This window comes from Schistocerca nitens, chromosome 1 (genome assembly GCF_023898315.1).
Source record: "Schistocerca nitens isolate TAMUIC-IGC-003100 chromosome 1, iqSchNite1.1, whole genome shotgun sequence".
Lineage (NCBI taxonomy): Eukaryota > Metazoa > Arthropoda > Insecta > Orthoptera > Acrididae > Schistocerca > Schistocerca nitens.
In genome coordinates, this window is record NC_064614.1 from 1,200,112,454 (window position 1) to 1,200,131,907 (window position 19,454).

A 19,454-nucleotide genomic window follows, 5' to 3' on the forward strand; every position below is an offset into this window, starting at 1 on the left:
GTATTGAAAGTCAGATTGCGCTGCGCTAAAAATATTGTGCGTCAGTTTAGTGTTGATCAAAATAAGTAAAGAGAGTAATGTCTGAGTACGTTCAGTTTTGCTCAGCTGTTTGAAAAGCAAATAATGTAAGAGGTTTATCAGCACAGTGATCATAAATTTTTCTAAGGGGACGTTTCAATACACTCCTGAATTGTGTATCGGGGCAACTGTGGACTTGGAAATTGTGAACGAGATTTTTTTGCAAGTTATCTTTCCTGGGAAGCCCAACTTTGAATCACTATTTTTTAATCATAAGACGACGAATTTTATACGAAATAGGGTCTACAAATAGAATCGAGAAAACATTTCCGTTCTCGTTACTGTCAGGAATAGCACAGCTGCCTGAAGTGGATACTTTAGCGTCAGGTTTAAATTTAAAGAACTTGTCAACTAACGTGGGAACATAGCCGTTATTTTTATTATGTTCTGTTGGGTCTCGCGAACTCATCTCCTGTAGGGTACCTAAGGGATGCAGCGTTCTAGGAATGCTGTACAACAATGCAAGCAAAGAACATTACTAGTATTATTTCTATAAAACAGATTAACAATGGCTCTGAGCACTATGGGACAACAGCTGAGGTCATCAGTCCCCCTAGAACTTAGAAGTACTTAAACCTAACTAACCTAAGGACATCTCACACATCCATGCCCGAGGCAGGATTCGAACCTGCGACCGTAGCGGATGCGCGGTTCCAGACTGAAGCGCCTAGAACCGCTCGGCCACTCCGGCCGGCAGATTAACAATATTTGGAGATTTACAAGTAGTAGTCACAAACGATGGGAGACATGCAAACAGTTAAGTTCGTCGCTATACACAATGTTCCTGCAAGGTGACACACGTCACTGATAAGTGATCTGCGAGTGCTGGTCTACGACTGTACCTATACTGTCCACTAATGTTCGTATACGGAGCTGATCTGAGCAGTCGAGGCTAGCAGGAACGGCGCTTACACTATGTGACCCCTAAAAACATATGTTATTCATATTAGGTGCACTGTGCTGCCACCTACTGCCAGGAACATATTAGCGACCTCAGTAGTCATTAGACATCGTGAGACTTCGCACGTGGTCAGGTGACTGGGTGTCACTTGTGTCATACGTCTGTATGCCAGATTTCCACACTACTAATCATCCACAGTTTCCGATGTCTCAGTGAAGTGGAAACATGAAGGGACACGTACAGCACAAAAGTGTACAGCCCGACCTCATCTGTTGACTGACAGAGACCGCCTACAATTGAAGAGGGTTGTAATGTGTAATATGCAGACATCTATCCAGACCAAGGCACAGGAATTCCAAACTGCATCAGGACCACTGCAAGTACTACGAAAGTTAGGCGGGAGGTGAAAAAACTTGTATTTTACGCTCATAAGCCACATATCACGCCAAATGACGCCTCGCTTGGTGTAAGGATCGTAAACATTGCACTATTGAACAGTGGAGAAACGTCGTGTGGAATGACGAATCACAGTACACAACGTGGCGATCCGATGGCAGGGTGTGGGTATGACGAATGCCCGGTGAACGTCATCTGCCAGCGTGTGTAGTGCCAGCAGTGAAATTCGGCGGCGGTGGTGTTATGTTGTGGTCGTGTTCTTCAAGGAGGGGGCTTGCACCGCTTGTTGTTTTGCTTGGCACTATCACAGCACAGGCCTACACTGAAGTTTTTTAAGCACCTTCTTGTTTCCCATTGTTGAAGAGCAATTAGGGGATGGCGATTGCATCTTTCAACACGATCGAGCGCCTGATTGAAAGTATGCCTGCCAGGTGGAATCTGTCATGAAGGCCGCGAAGTCATTTTCAGCGAGGTGTCCGGATACTTTTGATCACATACTGTATACTAGAAGGTATCACATAGATTATATAATGGTAAAACAGAGATTTAGGAACCACGTTTCAAATTGTAAGACATTTCCAGGGGCAGATGTGGACCCTAACCACAATCTATTGGTTATGAAATATAGATTAAAACTGAAGAAACTGCAAAAAGGTGGCAATTTAAAGAGATGAGACCTGGATAAACTAGCTAAACCAGAGGTTTTACAGAGTTTCACGAAGGGCATAAGAGAACAAATGACAGGAATGGGGGAAAGAAATACAGTAGAAGAAGAATGGGTAGCTCTGAGGGATAACGTAGTGAAGGCAGCAGAGGATCAAGAAGGTAAAAAGACGAGGGCTAGTAGAAATTCTTGGGCAACAGAAGAAATATTGAATTTAATTGATGGAAGGAGAAAATATAAAAATGCAGTAAATGAAGCAGGCAAAAAGGAATACAAAAGCCTCTAAAATGAGATCGTCAGGAAGCGCAAAATGGCTAAGCAGGCATGGCTAGAGGACAAATGTAAAGATGTAGAGGTTTATCTCACTAGGGATAAGATAGATACTGCCTACAGGAAAATTAAAGAGACCTTTGGAGAAAAGAGAACCACTTGTATGAATATCAAGAGCTCAGATGGAAACCCAGTTCTAAGTAAAGAAGGGAAAGCAGAAAGGTGGAAGGAGTGTTTAGAGGGTCTATACAAGGGCGAAGTGCTTGAGGACAATATTATAGAAATGGAAGAGGAGGTAGATGAAGATGAAATGGGATATACGGCACTGCGTGAAGAGTTTGACAGAGCACTGAAATACCTGAGTCGAAACAAGGCCCTGGGAGTAGACAAGATTCCATTAGAACTACTGACGGCCTTGGGAGAGCCAGTCCTGACAAAACTCCACCATCTGGTGAGCAAGATGTATGAGACAGGCGAAATAACCTCAGACTTCAAGAAGAATATAATAATTCCAATCCCAAAGAAAGCAGGTGTTGACAGATGTGAAAATTACCGAACTATCAGTTTAATAAATCACAGCTGCAAAATACTAACACGAATTCTTTACAGACGAATGGAAAAACTGGTAGAAGCCGACCTCGGGGAAGATCAGTTTGGATTCCGTAGAAATATTGGAACACGTGAGGCAATACTGACCTTACGACTTATCTTAGAAGGAACATTAAGGAAAGGCAAACCTACGTTCTAGCATTTGTAGACTTAGAGAAAGCTTTTGAAAATGTTGACTGGAATACTCTCTTTCAAATTCTAAAGTGGCAGGGGTAAAATACAGGGAGCGAAAGGCTATTTACAATTTGTACAGAAACCAGATGGCAGTTATAAGAGTCGAGGGGCATGAAAGGGAAGCAGTGGTTGGGAAGGGAGTGAGACAGGGTGGTAGCCTCTCCCCGATGTCATTCAATCTGCATATTAAGCAAGCAGTTAAGGAACAAAAGAAAAATGCGGAGTAGGTATTAAAATCCATGGAGAAGAAATAAAAACTTTGAGGTTCGCCGATGACATTGTAATTCTGTGAGAGACAGCAAAGGATTTGGAAGAGCAGTTGAACGGAATGGACAGTGTCTTGAAAGTGGGGTATAAGATGAACATCAACAAAAGCAAAACGAGGATAATGTAATGTAGTCGAATTAAGTCGGGTGATACTGAGGCAATTAGATTAGGAAATGAGACACTTAAAGTAGCAAAGGAGTTTTGCTATTTGGGGAGCAAAATAACTGATTATGGTCGAAGTAGAGAAGATATAAAATGCAGACTGGCAATGGCAAGAAAAGCGTTTCTGAAGAAGAGAAATTTGTTAACATCAATTATAGATTTAAGTGTCAGGAAGTCGTTTCTGTACGTATTTGTATGGAGTGTAGCCATGCATGGAAATGAAACATGGACGATAAATAGTTTGGACAAGAAGAGAATAGAAGCTTTCGAAATGTGGTGCTACAGAATAAGGTTGCAGTAGGTACTGGGAGATGAAGAAGCTTGCACAGGGTAGGGTAGCATGGAGAGCTGCATCAAGCCAGTCTCAGGACTGAAGACCACAACAACAACAGTCTATATTCACTTCTTGCAGGTGCCGTTCCTGTCGTGGCGCTGTCCTGATGAGCGCATCATTGGCCAACGTCGTTTCATCGCCTTCTCTGGTTTCGCGTTCTTCGTCTTCGTTCCAGCGCTTGTGGTTACGCCAGAACGTGTTCGGCTCTTCGTCAAGGTTGTCAGGTGACAACGGTACAGGCTGTATAATCCTCTGTTGAAAGTGAAATGAGTTCACATTGAGTCCAAAGTGGTACTGATGATCAGCGTCAAAAGTATTGCGGGAATGAGCACAATAAAAAGTGTTAGTCTTGCCTAAGTTCATGGCGCCATCTTGTCCACAGATGGCCTCGACAGTGAACAAAACATTGCAGTACCAGTTTTTGTGGATAGCTTCTACATTTAACGCATTGTAGAATACGTTTTCTTTCATAACAGTTTGTGATTTTGCCTCACATTAGTATTTATCCCAACCCCACACCCACAATGCTTGCGACCTTCATTAACAGACGTTTACAGACACCCCGCAGCGAGTTTTAAACTGACTGCTGTGTACCTCTACTTCTCTCATATTACCTACACAATGTGCATCTCACACTGAGATATTGAAATCGAAAGTACTCTCTTAACTGCACACAGCGGCTTGATTTTATGAGCATTTGAGAATCGCAGAATTCTAATGCACTATTCACGAAAATGACCTGGGTCCAAATGTTCGTAATGTAAAGAATTTGTGCAATTTACTTCACAAGTCAGACCTGCTCGCATGATAAATACGTTTTCTGAAAGAAAATAAAAATCTCGATATCCAATAAAAATAACAAATTCCGGTAAAAATAACGGAAGTAACATGTTCTTACCGAGGAAAAGAATGTTTTATGAAGCCGACCAAAGGATAAATCAATGTAGAAAAGTAATCCAAGGACCGCGGGGAGCCTATGATAAGGAATGTGTCGGCCCAAGGGGCAGTACAGGTGTTATTGATGAGGGTGTGGACCGGGCCAGTCATCTGTAGCGCTCGTGCAGTGGGCGCACAGCCAGCAAGACGTCCACTCAAAGCGCCACACACGGTAGGCAAGGACCTAGCCTGGCATTCTTCCGAATTTGTGTTCCTCCAAACTAAGCTCCACTACCACAGGGGATTATCGTTTTGGAGAATTCATCCTGCTCCTCGCTCTTGTGCAAGTTGCCTGAGATATATCTACAGAGGTTGTACAAAAATATGGAAACACTGCCAGAAGTGCATGCTTGAACGTAAATGCAGACGCTAACCCAGCCTGCAGGTTGCGCTGTTGTATTTGGCCACGAACGGCAGCTGGGTGATTCCTCAATACAAGTGCCTGTCGTGGTAACAACATGGTTATGTATAGCTGTGACTGCATTGTATCAAAGCCAAGTGAATTTGAATGTCTGCAAATTCGTAACCATGGTAGCCGAAGTGTTCTGTGATCCAAGAGGCACCATAACGAAGACTTATACCGCATACAGGGCAAGCACAAAAACATCACTCGCTAAGTCACAAAGCGGACGAAGGTGTGTTGAGTGATCGTGACCGACGGTCGTTGAAGAGGATCTGAGGACGACAACTCCGAAAGTCACTGCAGAACTGAATGTCGCACTCTGGAAAGCTGTCAACAACAAAACGACACGAAGGGAGCTCCATAAGCAGAGAATTGCAATGTGAGTTGGAATTCCAAACCCGCTCATCAGAGATGCAAATGCTCGTAGCAGGGAAACATGGTGCCGAAGCCGTAAAACCTGGGCTATGGAGCAATGGACAAAAGTCATTTGGTCGAATGTGTCCTGTTATACACTGTTTCCAACTTCTAACCAAGTTTACGTCCCAAGAGTGAAAGATAGCAAGGGTTCGGTGGTGATTTGGGCAGCCATCTCATGGTACTCCATGGGCCCCAGGGTTACTCTGCAAGGATCGCATTACTGCCAAGAGTTAGACGACCACAATGACCGTGCCGCATCCAGTACGCGTTAAAGTGGCACGGAACCATCTCGCTTAAAAAATAAAACGTTGAGATTTTCTAACATGGATAAAACACCTCTAACATAGTCTTGTATTTCCTTAGCGAATGCACTGGCATCGCACTACTGAATTTTTTTAAACTAGGATCTTCCGTATTCCTCATTTCTGTGTGTGTTCCACGTACAGATAGCATGTTAAATACCAGTTTTCCTTCTATTTAATGCATAATCAATACGATGAACAAAAACAGTCGCTTGGCTCGCGCCAAACAAATGCCAGCATCTGGAGAAATCCCCTAGTCCCAGGGTATTTATTTGGAATGCACTACGGAATCAGCCCATTATCTAAGTCATATTTGCAAAGAATCTCTCGCGTAGCGAACAGACCGGCATTACTGGAAAAGAGAGCGGAGTATTCCTCTGTATGAGAAGTGCAGAAGAACAAAGACAGAAAGTTATATACAAATATTACTAAAGGCCGTCTATCTTACTATAACATATCCTAAGCCCGAACAATAACTTCAAAATAAGTTTTTTCAAACAACCAGAACGCTTTCAGAAAAGATAACACTCATGTGAAGCACATTTCGCTTTTTCCGCATGTGGTATTCCGCAAACAATAGATGAAGCTGCACAGACAAAACGAAGGAAGGGTAGGGCTTAACGTCCCATCAGCAACAGTGTCACTGGAGACGATTGTCTATATGTCTTTGTATGAGCCCTAATTTCTCGTATCTTATCTTTATGGTCGTTACGTGAATATACGTTGGTGGCAGCAAAATCGTACTGCAGTCAGCTTCAAATGGTGATTCTTTAAATTTTCTCAATAGTGTTCATAGAAAAGAACATCGCCTTCCCTCAAGGGATTTCCATTTCAGTTCCCGAAGCATCACCGTAATACTTTCGTATTGGTCGAAAGTACCGGTAACAAATTTAGCACCCCGCCTCTCAACTGCTTTGATGTCTCCTTTCAATCCGACCTAGTGCGGATCACAAACACTGCAGCAGTACTCAAGAATAGGTCGCACTTGCGTCATATATTTCCCAAGATTCTCCCAATAAACGCAAGTCGTCTTCCATACCACAATCCTCAATGCTCTATCCATTTCATATCGCTTTGCAACGTTACGCCAAAATATTTAAACGATCTGACTGTCTCAAGCAGAGCACTACTAATGTTGTATCCGAACATTAAGGGTTTATTTTTGCTACTCATCCACATTAAATTATATTTTTCTACATTTAGAGCTACCTGCTATTCGGCACACCAACTATAAGTTTGGTTTAAGCTATATTGTATCTCCTCCTACAGCCACTCAGCTTCAACACCTTCCCTGTACACCACAGCATCATCAGCAAATAACCACAGATAGCTGCCCACCATGTCCGACAGATCATTTATGTACATGAAAAATAATAGCGGTCATATTAACGTGGCACTTCTCACTATACCAACACTCTGATGAACACTCGCCGTCGAGGACAACGCACTGGGTTCTATTATTTAAGAAGTCTTCATACCTGGAAACCTATTCCATACGCTCGTAGCTTTGTTAACAATCTGTAGCAGGGTACTGTGTCAAATGCTTTTCGGAAATCTTGAAATACGGAATCTGTCTATCGAGCTTCATCCTTAATTCATCGTACATCTGGTGACAAATGAGAAAGCTGAGTTTCGCACGAACGTTGCTTTCTGAAACCGTACTGATGAAGCAAATTTATGATATTTGAACTCAGAATATGTTCAAGAATTCCGCAGCAAACGGTTGTTAGGGATACTGATCTGCAATTTTAATGGTACGTAATTTTACGCTTCTTATTTACAGGAGTCACCTGCGCTTTTTTTCCTGTCTATTGGGACTTTGCACTTTTTTGCAATTGCTTGCTGAGCGAGAGATCCACGATAAATGCAGGCAAAGTAAGGGGCCATTACCGTAGCATTCTCTTTGTAAAAGTGAACTGGGATTCCATCCGGACATGGCGACTGATTTATTTTCAGCTCTTTCAGTTTTTTTCTCTACGTCAGGAATGCTTATTACTGTGCTGTCCATATTGGACTCCGTGCGATGGTCAAGCGACGGTATGTTTGTACGATTCTCCTGCATGAACGATTTCTTGAACGCGAAATTTAAAACTTCAGTTTCCGTTTCGCTGTCTGCTGCATCCAAACCAGACTAGCCACCGACTGACTAGACGGATGATTCTGACCTGCTTAGCAATTTTACATAGGACCACAATTTTTGTCACTCGCATTCCACCGGGGGCCGAACCGCACAATACCCCTTGGTTCGGTGGGGGGTGGTGGAGGGGTGGACTGCGGTAGTCGTCGTGGGGTTGTGGACCACTGCGGCTGCGGCGGGGACGGAACCTCTCCGTCGTTTCTAGGTCCCCGGTTAACACCCAACATCCAAGCATAACTGTACCCCCTGAAAGTATAATGGGGTCATTAATATTCTGAATATACACAAATGACTCATCACGTTCGAAACCACTCCGAGAATCACTGCTATTGTCCACACATCGGATTATTGTAAGAAAATGGAGAGCCACTTCGATAATATTTCTCCTTAGTTGTCATCTCTCTTTAAATATGGGGCCAGGGAAAGGGGGGGGGGGTGATGCTAGATTACGCGCGAAACTGAAAGAAATAAAAAATAACGCGGCAATGTCCGATTTCAAGATTAGTGTTAACATCACCTATATATCTAGGCGTAATACTACGAATCGATACGAAATGGGCCAGGTCATGAATTCAATAACAGGTAAGACGAAGGGAAAATTTAGATTTCAAATCGCGGGTTAATAGTACGAAGCGATATGAAATGGGGTTGACACGTAAACTGAACAATAGGAAAGGCAGAGGGAAGATTTATATTTGATGGGAGGGTTTCTTAAATATCACTTCCTGGCCAACCACATGTGATAGCCATGTTTAGTTCTATAGTAGCATCGTCCAGTTTCCGTTTGCAGGGGGAGGGGCATTTTTTTTTCGGATGAAAATGATAGACTGGGTTTTCCTTAATGGTGGCGGTCTGAACTGACTAGGCTAATTTTGGAGTGAATAGTTTCCCGATGAAGGCCGCTGGTTTCCAGTCCGTTGCAGAAACATTACTTAACGTCCTGCCAGGAGCTAACATCTTACAGAAGCGCCGTAAGCAGCAACCGGAAATGGCCAATTAGAATGCCGAAATTCTGTTCTTGACTCTGAATGGCTCAGAGGCCCACGTGTTAAATAATTCCGTGGAGTGGAATCGGAGAGTCGGCCGGCAGTCCTCGTGCAGCGGATGTGGCGAGCCGACGACTGTCTGTAGCGGAGTTTATGTTCGAAGCTGATTATCATTTAGGAGTTCAGGAGTTAGTGAACCTTCGCGATCAACAGGATTACTTTACTAGTACGAAACGCTTAGAAAGCATTCGAAACTGCGTTCCCGGGCTCGGGTGTCGAATTATTCTTAGGTTCTTTGCTACTTTTGTCAGTCAATCTTGTCGATTAGAGAGTGTGTTCTGTCAAAAGAGGCCTTAGAGCAGAGTGTGGAGTCGTTAGCTAGCTGGAGGTGGTATTGAATAAAAGTGACGGATTTGGTTAGGATTATTTCATGCCAATAAATTTTATTTGTTGCCATGCGAATTTGAGTGTGGTCTTTTTTGTGAGAAGTTTTCCGTAATTGACATTGAACTGAATTGCTGTTTTGTTGTATGGTGATTATCGACTGGAGTTGTTAGAGGCCAGATTGGGACGGTATATTGAACTGTTAGTGGTGAACGGACTCCAGTCCAAAGGTCGGATCTCAGAGAAAGCAGTTGGAGTGCCTCGGAAGTGCATACGCCTTATGACACCCTTCTCAATCGAATCAGTCCATGAACCCAGGCCAGAGGGAGTGCAATGCGAAATGGATTCTTACTGCCATGATCTTTGCAAATGTGAATCGATTTTGTAATCACTGAAATAACATCACATACCCTCTCACCCGTGAAGTTTCGTTTCCTCCTTCCCTTCCGGGTGAGTTACTTTTCCTGGCAGGCAGTGTAACTGGATCATTTTCGAATGGAAAGCAAGAAAAAGACTCGAATGGAAAAAGCACGTAGAAGAAAGATCACATAAATGATGCACACAAGTCTCATCTTCCAAAGAGTAGCAATGCGAATTTCCTTTTCCCAAGGAATACATAACTATCGTAATCGATCATAAAAAAACGGGGGGTTAGAACTGTGTTACCGGAAAAATAACCTTGCTCCAATTTATCAAGCGCTAATGAATGAGCGGAGGAATGAGTATTGAATTAGCAAAGGGATTACTATAGCATTCGTATAATCTGGATACAAAAAGATCACAGAAACTTACAAGAATATTGTAAGATCGACATTTGAAACTGGCTCCTCCATAACTTAACTCTACGAATCTATTGCGTCGTCTGCAGCAGAGCAGTACAGGAACGAAGAAAGGATGGGTAGTAGACAATGCACTAGAAACCGGTAGCATGAACTTGTTACTGAACATCGACAGAATATCCCATCAAACATGTAGACCTGTGAATTAATACTCACCAATCAGACGCAAGTTTGTCTGCATACGTAACGATAACACTGCTGTTTTCTTCAAATGGCTCTGAGCACTATGCGACTTAACTTCTGAGGTCATCAGTCGCCTAGAACTTAGAACTAATTAAACCTAACTAACCTAAGGACATCACACACATCCATGCCCGAGGCAGGATTCGAACCTGCGACCGTAGCGGTCTCTCGGTTCCAGACTGTAGCGCATAGAACCGCACGGCCACTCCGGCCGGCCACTGTTTTCTTCGGATAGCTTTTCAATTACCCTCCCAGACTGCAAGTAATCCCATCGTTCCCACACCCCAAAAATATGAAAAATTTCTGCCTTTCAGCACTAAAATCTTTTGAGTGGAAACATAAAAGGGCTCATTGAAGATTATGTGCTTGAGGTGTTTCTGATACGCACTGAGATCATCACTTCACTCGAAGCCTGAACTATCGCTCATGACATTTTTATCAACAGTGCATAAAAACAAAGTAATTATTTAAAAGTTGACAAAACCGTACAAAAGCGATGTACGAGGGTCGTCCACAAAGAAAGTTCCGTTTCTATTTCTATCTGCGGTCGTAGTTCCGAGCATACGCTGCAGTTACTCTGACTCAAGGATAAGACATGTACGCCATTTTCAGATCGCTGCTGCCGACGTGTGCTTTGTAGTGCTTCTTTATGATATCAGACGTAATTGAAAATGCCGCCGCGAGTGAAATCATATCTGTGATTCGTTTTCTAAATGCAAAGATCAAAGGAAATTCATCGGCAAATCTGCGAGGTTTAAGCACAAAATGTTATGAGTGATTCAATGGTTAGAAGATGGGTCAGACTGTTCAATGAAGGATGTGATCAAGTGCACGACCTCACACGGCGAATGTGACCAAACAACTCTTACGGGAATTTCACTGGGACTCGTTTGATCATCCTCCGTACAGCCCGGACCTCACTCCTAGCGACTTTTATCTCTTCTTGCACCTAAAATCTGTCCTTGATGATCAACACTTCAAGAAAATATTACCACATGATTGAATACACTGGCGGCAACCTTCTATGAAGAAGGCGTACAAAAACTTGTGCCACGCTATGACAAGTGCCTATAAAATTTCGGAAGCTATGTAGAAAAGTAGTTTAACAGTTGCAGATTTTTGTACAATAAATATTTTTTTTCTGTATCTGTACATGTTTTTTTATATAACCAAACGGAACTTACTTCGTGGACATACCTCGTATGTGTTCATGATGTGGATGAATCCATTTGATTTCATTCGTGCTTGTTTCAGGACACAGCGGTGTGATCCGTTTACTAAGGGATGCAGAGGGAAATATATAACATTTCCTATACTAGTATATGAACGATTTTGCTCAGTCTCTGATTCCAGAAAGTGGGTGTGTTTTGTAGTACCTGCCAGCCAGCGTGTCATGTGCCGGAGTAGCGGTGGCAATGCTGCTCTCCTTTTACACCAGAGGGCAGGCCAGGCGAGTCCTTGTGTATATGTGTGTGTGTGTGTGTGTGTGTGTGTGTGCTTGCGTGCCGCTCTTTTATTATCCTGACGTGTCCTTTGCGGCCGGTAACAGATATTCTTTCACAACTGCAATAGCAGCTAAAGCGTCCAGCTAGCGGAATGGCCTCCCATTTTACTACACTGGCAGTTCTTGCAGTTTGCTTCGTGACGTGGCACGTTTGGAATGTTTGAAGACCTGGGGGAATAACAGTGAATGTCCTTTTTTTGTGGTTTTGAGACTGTGGTGCCATGTTATAGAGGTCGGTGTGTAGTATCTGTTGAGGCATTCATTGGCACTAGAAATGCTTGGGGTCCTGCCCTAATGGGAAATATAAATAACTGAGAAGATGGAAAACCGATGAGAGTCCTCGAGTTTGATGAAAAAATGATGATGGTCCATTCTGCTTTCTCTCTTAGAATATAAACATAGCCTATGGGCTTGTGGAACTGGTTGGTAACTTTCCTTTATTTCATTATTGACTTCAACGAAAGATCTGTTGATTTGATCATTGTTATTGAAGTTGTGTTACTGTTTTCCGTAGCCACAACGTGTGAAGGCTGCTGTAAAAATGGATGAAGATACAAGTCCACAACAAACTCAGAATGCTAAGAAGAGACGAAAGCAAGGTAGATTATTGGACGTAAAGAAAAGAGTTATGGTACAAACGCTTGAAACAAATGAGGACTGCAAGTGTGCCAGATTAAAATGTTATGAAAGAATGAATGAAATTGATTGATGTGTTATCATAAAACAATTCAATGCCTTACGTGATCGCGATGCACCAAGGACATATTTAAGAGATTTGATTGACGTGAAACTTATACAGAGAAGGCGTCCTCGAAAAAGTCCTAGCGAATCTCTTCTTCACGATCATACATACACACCCAAAGTAAAAGAAAGATAATACTATGAGGGAAGTTCTTGTTTGCTACAGAGCTTTCCTGGCGCTTTATGGGATGTCCCCTAGAACTTTACAGACTATCCAGGAACATTCAAAAGCATGTGCCAGGGTTGTATCAGACGAAAGGGACAAGCACAAAAATCGGCCTCAAACTTTGAGCGATGACACAAAGAATACAATTCACGAGCACTATTCTTTGAATAATACATGTGAAACTTACCTTCCAGAAGAGCTGATGAAAGAAGCTTCTTCAGATGTGCATGGATAAATAGCCCAACAATCGTATTTGCGAATTTTTAATGCAGATTACAATATTTCATTTGGGTATCCTCGACCAGATACATGTAGTCAATGTGATACCACGAATGCTCGAGAGATTCAAATATAAGTAGAACTCTCTTATTTGGAAAAAAAATGAATGTTCCTGGCCTTAAACAACAACTGACGAAGAAACTGAAAAGTCTGAAAGCAGACAAGGAACTTCATTCCAGGAGAGCCCAAACATTTTATGATAAGAAACGCCTTTGCAAGCAACAGGGTGCTACAAGGAAAGAAAAAGAAGCTACTCTCATGGATTTTCAAAGGAATGTGCCAGTCCCAAATATAGCAAGTAACATGGTGTACTACAAATGTCAGGTAACGATACGTTTCCTTAACATCCATGTTTTAGCATCGGGGGAGTAATATTTTCTTTTTTTTTATGATGAGACTGTAGCAAAGGAAGGTGCAGGTAAAGTTGTATCGGAACTTCACCATTTTAGATTCCACATTCTGTCTCCGGATGTAAAACATTGTACATATTCTGCGATTTGTGCGCTGGACAAAGTAAGAACTTTGCTGTTTTCAGATACATTCATTACATTGTGACGGGTTACCAGCACCTTAAGAGCGTTACGATGACATTTCCAAAAAAAAAAAAAAAAGCCATTCATACTTCGAGCGTGACAAGAATGTCGGTTTGATGTCACGAACTGCTCAGACGACGGTACCGAAAGAAAGACTGGTATGGCGTCGCAGTCGCTTGAAACCATGTCCATTTCAAGTTGTGGAATGCAATCAGTCAATATTTCTACAGTAGACATTATTTTCATCTAACGGATTGTACAAAAAGGCATTGCCTGTACCTTCGAGACCGCTGAAGGAAGTAGAGACCAATCAGTCAAACATTGTGTCACTGAGGTCTGGAAGGCACAACAGTTTGTGGGATACATTGTTAATCACAGAGATGAAGAAGAAGAATTTATCAAGCCTTCCATAATAAGAGTTTTCGCTACCGGTACCAGCCTACTGGACGGTCTTGTCTATTCCGCTCGTAAAATTGGAAGATTTGTATGTCTACTGAATGTTTTATAGACTTGCAGTAACTACTATGACTACTACTACTACTACTACTACTACTACTACAACTGTTACTATTAATAATAATAATAATAATGATAATATTCTTCTCGGGTGTGCAGCCGGATCACAACGTCATCTTGACACAATATTTCAGCTGTCCAACTGGCCGCCATCTTCAGATGAGAGTGCTGGTACACGATCTCGCGGGAACTGACTTCTCAGCGCAAGCGGCGGCTCCTATATAGGCCGCAGAAGGCCCACAACGCGTGTGCGAGAAGGTGCCATAACTGCTCTCTAGCACAAGTATACGGCGCCCCAGTGGTGGAAACAGGCGAAATCGAGATATCGCTATCAAAAATTAAACATTATTCCGACGATCGGAACACAGTTCTAGGGGACTGATGACCTCAGATGTTAAGTCCCATAGTGCTCAGAGCCATTTGAACAATTTTTTTTATTTTCTCACACATTTCCTTTACAAATGAAATGACACAATTTCAGAGACTTGTAATGGTTTTATACATATATAAGTTTATGGAAACAGACTGAAGCGTCGAGTGGCCGCGCGGGATTAGCCGAGCGGTCTCAGGCGCTGCAGTCATGGACTGTGCGGCTGGTCCCGGGGGAGGTTCGAGTCCTTCCTCGGGCATGGGTGTGTGTGTTTGTCCTTCGGGTAATTTAGATTAAGTAGTGTGTAAGCTTAGGGACTGATGACCTTAGCAGTTAAGTCCCATAAGAATTCACACACATTTCAACGTATTTACGTTCGATGCTGAGGTAGCATTCCAGAACATGGAGAGCCTCGGCGAATCTTATCATGTGGAAGGGGGTCTTTAAAGTAGGCTCGGGACGTCAGTGAGAATTTGGATCGAGAAGGGAGGCGTACCAGAGTACTCCGTGCAGTTGTATGAACCGATGTGCCAAGGTGGCTTGGTGGCTAACGCACGTGTCTAGCTCAGCGTGTTCGGTCAGAGGGTTAATGGATGAACGATGAACTTCAACAAACATCATGGGACGGCCGCACCGAACAAATACAACGAACACTAACGAACAAAATGACATTTTAAAAAAGTAAAGAAGAGACCCGAGTTCGATTCCCGGACTCGGTACAAATTTTCACTCACCGCTTCAGTCTACATACCGCTTCAATACATACATAAAAACATTTCATTTCGTTGATCCATTGATAGCAATCTTCCGCTACTCCGTTTCTTCTATCATTCCTGGATAAGATTTCAGTCTAAAAAGTAGTATTCAAGTATCTGTCGATCGAAGGTTTTGTAGGCTATCTCCTGCCCGCGGATTGTCCCAATGAATGTGTGTGGCTCCTGCCTTTACTACGATTTGCTTTAAGAGGTCGTTCCACAGTAAATCGCTTCACTCATGTATTCCAAGATATTTAGCGAATGTAACAGGTTCTAGTGATTGTTCGGCAATCGTGTAATCGAACATTAACAGATCATTCTTCCTAATTATGTGGACTAGGTTACATTTGTTTATGTTTAGAGTTAACAGACAATCCCTGCATCACAAATCGATACTCGACACGAGTAGTCATAACTGCAGATGGTTGAAATTGAGCATTAATGCTTGTGTGTGTTCCACCTGAATCAACCTTCTATTCGATCATGTCAGTGTTTCATACTTCCAGTTAGGATGGTTACGGCCAGACAAGTTACGTAACTACTAAACGCCTTGTTTACTTCATCGGCTTCTCGGTGTACTTGCATCACAATACCTCAAATCAGAGATCAAGTGCAATCGAAATACTTCGAAAATTACTTCTCTGCTGCTACTGTCCGCCTCTGGAACAAGCTACCCTGCGCTCGGTACACAATTCGATGCCCAGTTGCACTTAAGAAAAACCAGAAATCCTCAAATGATTCAAATGGCTCCAAGAACTATGGGACTAAACATCTGCGGTCATCAGTCCTCTATACTTAGAACTACTTAAACCTAACTAACCTAAGGACGTCACACACATCCATGCCCGAGGCAGTATTCGAACCTGCGACCATAGCAGCAGTGCGGTTCCGGAATGAAGCGCCTAGAACCGCTCGGTCACAGCGGCCAGTCCTGAAACCCTCCTGTACGTCAACGTCATAATATTTCCCTAAAAAATTATCACAGTCAGTCAGTCCTTCCATGAAAAAATTAAACCAAACTCTTCCATCTTCTCCCAGTTTTGCTTCTTTCTCTTTGCGTCTCCCGTAACTTTCTTTATCCCTCTCTTCAATAGTTGTGCTCTATCATGTTTCTGTTCCCTTCTGTCTTCAAACAGTTTTCTCACGTCCAGTGGCTTCGGTTTAAATCTGTCTGGTTGTAGTCTTTGTTGTTCTACTTTTCTTTCTGTAATCTAAGCTCCGCTTTTTTCCTACTCAAGCTACTACTGTTCTCCGCTACTTATTTTATAGTTATTTCCAAGTATTGTAGCCCATATTAAATGTAAGTCATTTTTAGAATTCCTTGCCTCAATCTGTAAAAACGGAACCGTCACAGGATCGCTTCGTTGTCCGTCTTTCCGTCTGTCTGTCCTACTGTTAAGAATCCTTTTTCTCTGGAACGGGTAGACGTATAAAGTTGAAATTTATGTCAGATGCAATCCCTTGGCGACATAAAAAAAAAATCAAGTTTCTACGTCACTTCAGTCAAAACACTACGGCCACTTATGTCAGATATTTTGATACTCGCAAGCTCACTCATCAAAATTGTTAAGGCTTTCGTGGCCACTTGTTGACAAACTGCCTATTGGCTTCTGTCTCGGGTTCTTCGGTCGACGTTCATCTAATGTTTTTCCTGAGGAGAACCGCGGAAATGACCGCGGAGAAGCCCTCGGACGTTGGCGCGCCAGGTACGTACAGTCTGCGGCCGCGAGCTCGGCTCCAGTTCACCCCCGGCAAAGGAGGGTGAAGCTTTGACAATGCCAGCCACTCGTGCTGGCCAAACGTCAGTAAAAACATTACATGAACGTCGGCCGAAGAACCCGAGACAGAAGCCAATAGGCAGTTTGTCACCCATCAAAACCTTTAGGGTGCTTCCCGTTGACATAGAATCACGGAATTTGGCAGGAAACAAGGTTTCATAGTACAAGTACACAAAAAATGTGAAAATTGTTCATTTGTAACTATATAACACTAAGAAATATATTTTGTAATTTTTATCAGTCTGTCTGTCCGACTATTAAGAACTCTTCTTCTCGGGAACAGGTAGACGTATGAAGTTCCAGTTTATGTCACCTGCTAAGGTCTGTGGTCCCTTGACGGTGAAATGATTGTAAGCTTCTAAGTAAATGCAATCAAACGATACGGTTTTATGTCACATATTTTGACACTCGAAAATTCACTCATCAAAACCTACTAGGTGCTTCCTGTTGCCTTGGAATCACGAAATTTGTCAAGAAGCAAAATTTCATACTACAAGCAAAGTGAAAAATCTGTAACTTGTTAAATTGTAAAATTATCACGTAAAAGACATCTACTGCCATTAGAACATACATTCCGTTCATCATCCGTCAAAAGCATAACAGACGAACATCACTGCATGAAAACATAAAATGTAAGTTGTAGTCACGTTTTAATTAAATCTTCTCTCTACAAATATAAATCGAAGTCCCTTGCTCGCTTCTTTTTGTATGTCCGGGCCAGTCTGGCGAACAATATCTCGCCAGAGCTGATATCTATAATAGACAAAAATCGTTGAAATTTTCGATCCCGAGCCTGGATGAACTATTTATACAGAACCTATATGTACAGAACCCTCAGTGGCTAGTCCTGCACGCACTTGAGCGATTTTTTTTCTCCTGTATCTACTACTTCTTTCTGCTGTTTATGTAATAGTTATTTCTATTTTTAGCATCTCGCACTACACGTATGTCATTTTATAACCTGTGTGTCGTTATGAACATAATGTAAAATACGAGGGCGGTTCAGAAAGTAACCTCCGATTGGTCACAGTGCGGGTTGTGGGGGGAGTAGCGACGCCATCTGTGCGTTCACGCACTCAACAGGTCAGTCGGCATCAAGCCGTGGTCGAGTGAACGTCGTACCTGCGCTAGTTTAGTTTTTGTGGCAGTTTGAAATGTGTGCTGCAATAGAAAACCCCGCCAAATGTGAAGTGCGTGCTGTCATAAGGTTTTTTACAGCCAAAGGATATTCTGCAGCAGCTATTCATCGTGAGCTTTGTGCCGTGTACGGACCAAGAGTTATTAGTGAAGGAGTTGTCCGTGAATGGGTACGTTTATTTAAAAGTGGACGAGAAGACGTTCATGATGAAGAGAGGAGTGGTAGACCATCATTGGTGACTGACGAACTCGTTCAGACAGTTGATGCAAAAGTTCGTGAAAATCGACGTTTCTCAATGTCGGAGTTGTCTACTGGTTTTCCACAGATTTCTAAGACTCTCTTGTACGAGATAGTGACAGCAAGATTGGGTTACCGTAAGTTCTGTGCACGATGGGTGCCCAAAATTCTTACCGACCACCACAAAACTCAAAGAATGGCCTCTGCATTAGACTTTCTGTCACGTTATGAGGACGAAGGAGAACCATTGTTAAACAGAATCGTGACCGGTGACGAAACCTGGATTAAGTACGTGAACCCTGAGACAAAAGAACAATCAAAGATGTGGGCACATTCAAATTCGCCTACCAAACCAAGAAAAGCCTCGCAAGATTTTTCTGCCAGAAAACTGATGGCAACGGTGTTTTGGGATGCCAAAGGGGTGTTGTTGGTTGAATTCATGGAACGTGGTACGACCATTAATCAAGACGTGTACTGTGAAACAATAAAAAAGTTACGACGGGCTATACAGAACAAACGCCGTGGTATGCTGACTTCCGGTATCGTTTTTTTGCACGATAACGCCCGTCCTCACTCTGCTCGCAGAACAACGGCCCTTCTTGAGTCCTTCAAGTGGGACGTTATCAAACATCCACCTTACAGCCCAGACCTGGCGCCAAGTGATTATCACCTCTTCATGCATTTGAAGAAATGGCTCGGGTCACAGCGGTTTGATGACGACGAAGAGCTCAAAGATGCGGTCACAGGCTGGCTCCAGGCACAAGCGGGTGATTTTTATGCAGAAGGAATTTCAAAGCTTGTGAAGAGATACGATAAGTGCCTCAATCGCTATGGAGACTATGTAGAAAAATAGTGCAAAGATGTAGTTGTAAGATGTATATATTAAAATATTTTTATTTAACTTGGTGTATTTTTTTAAATCAACCGGAGGTTACTTTCTGAACGGCCCTCGTATGTAGAAGGCCTGGTTAGGTGTAAGAGAGGACGTGATGTAC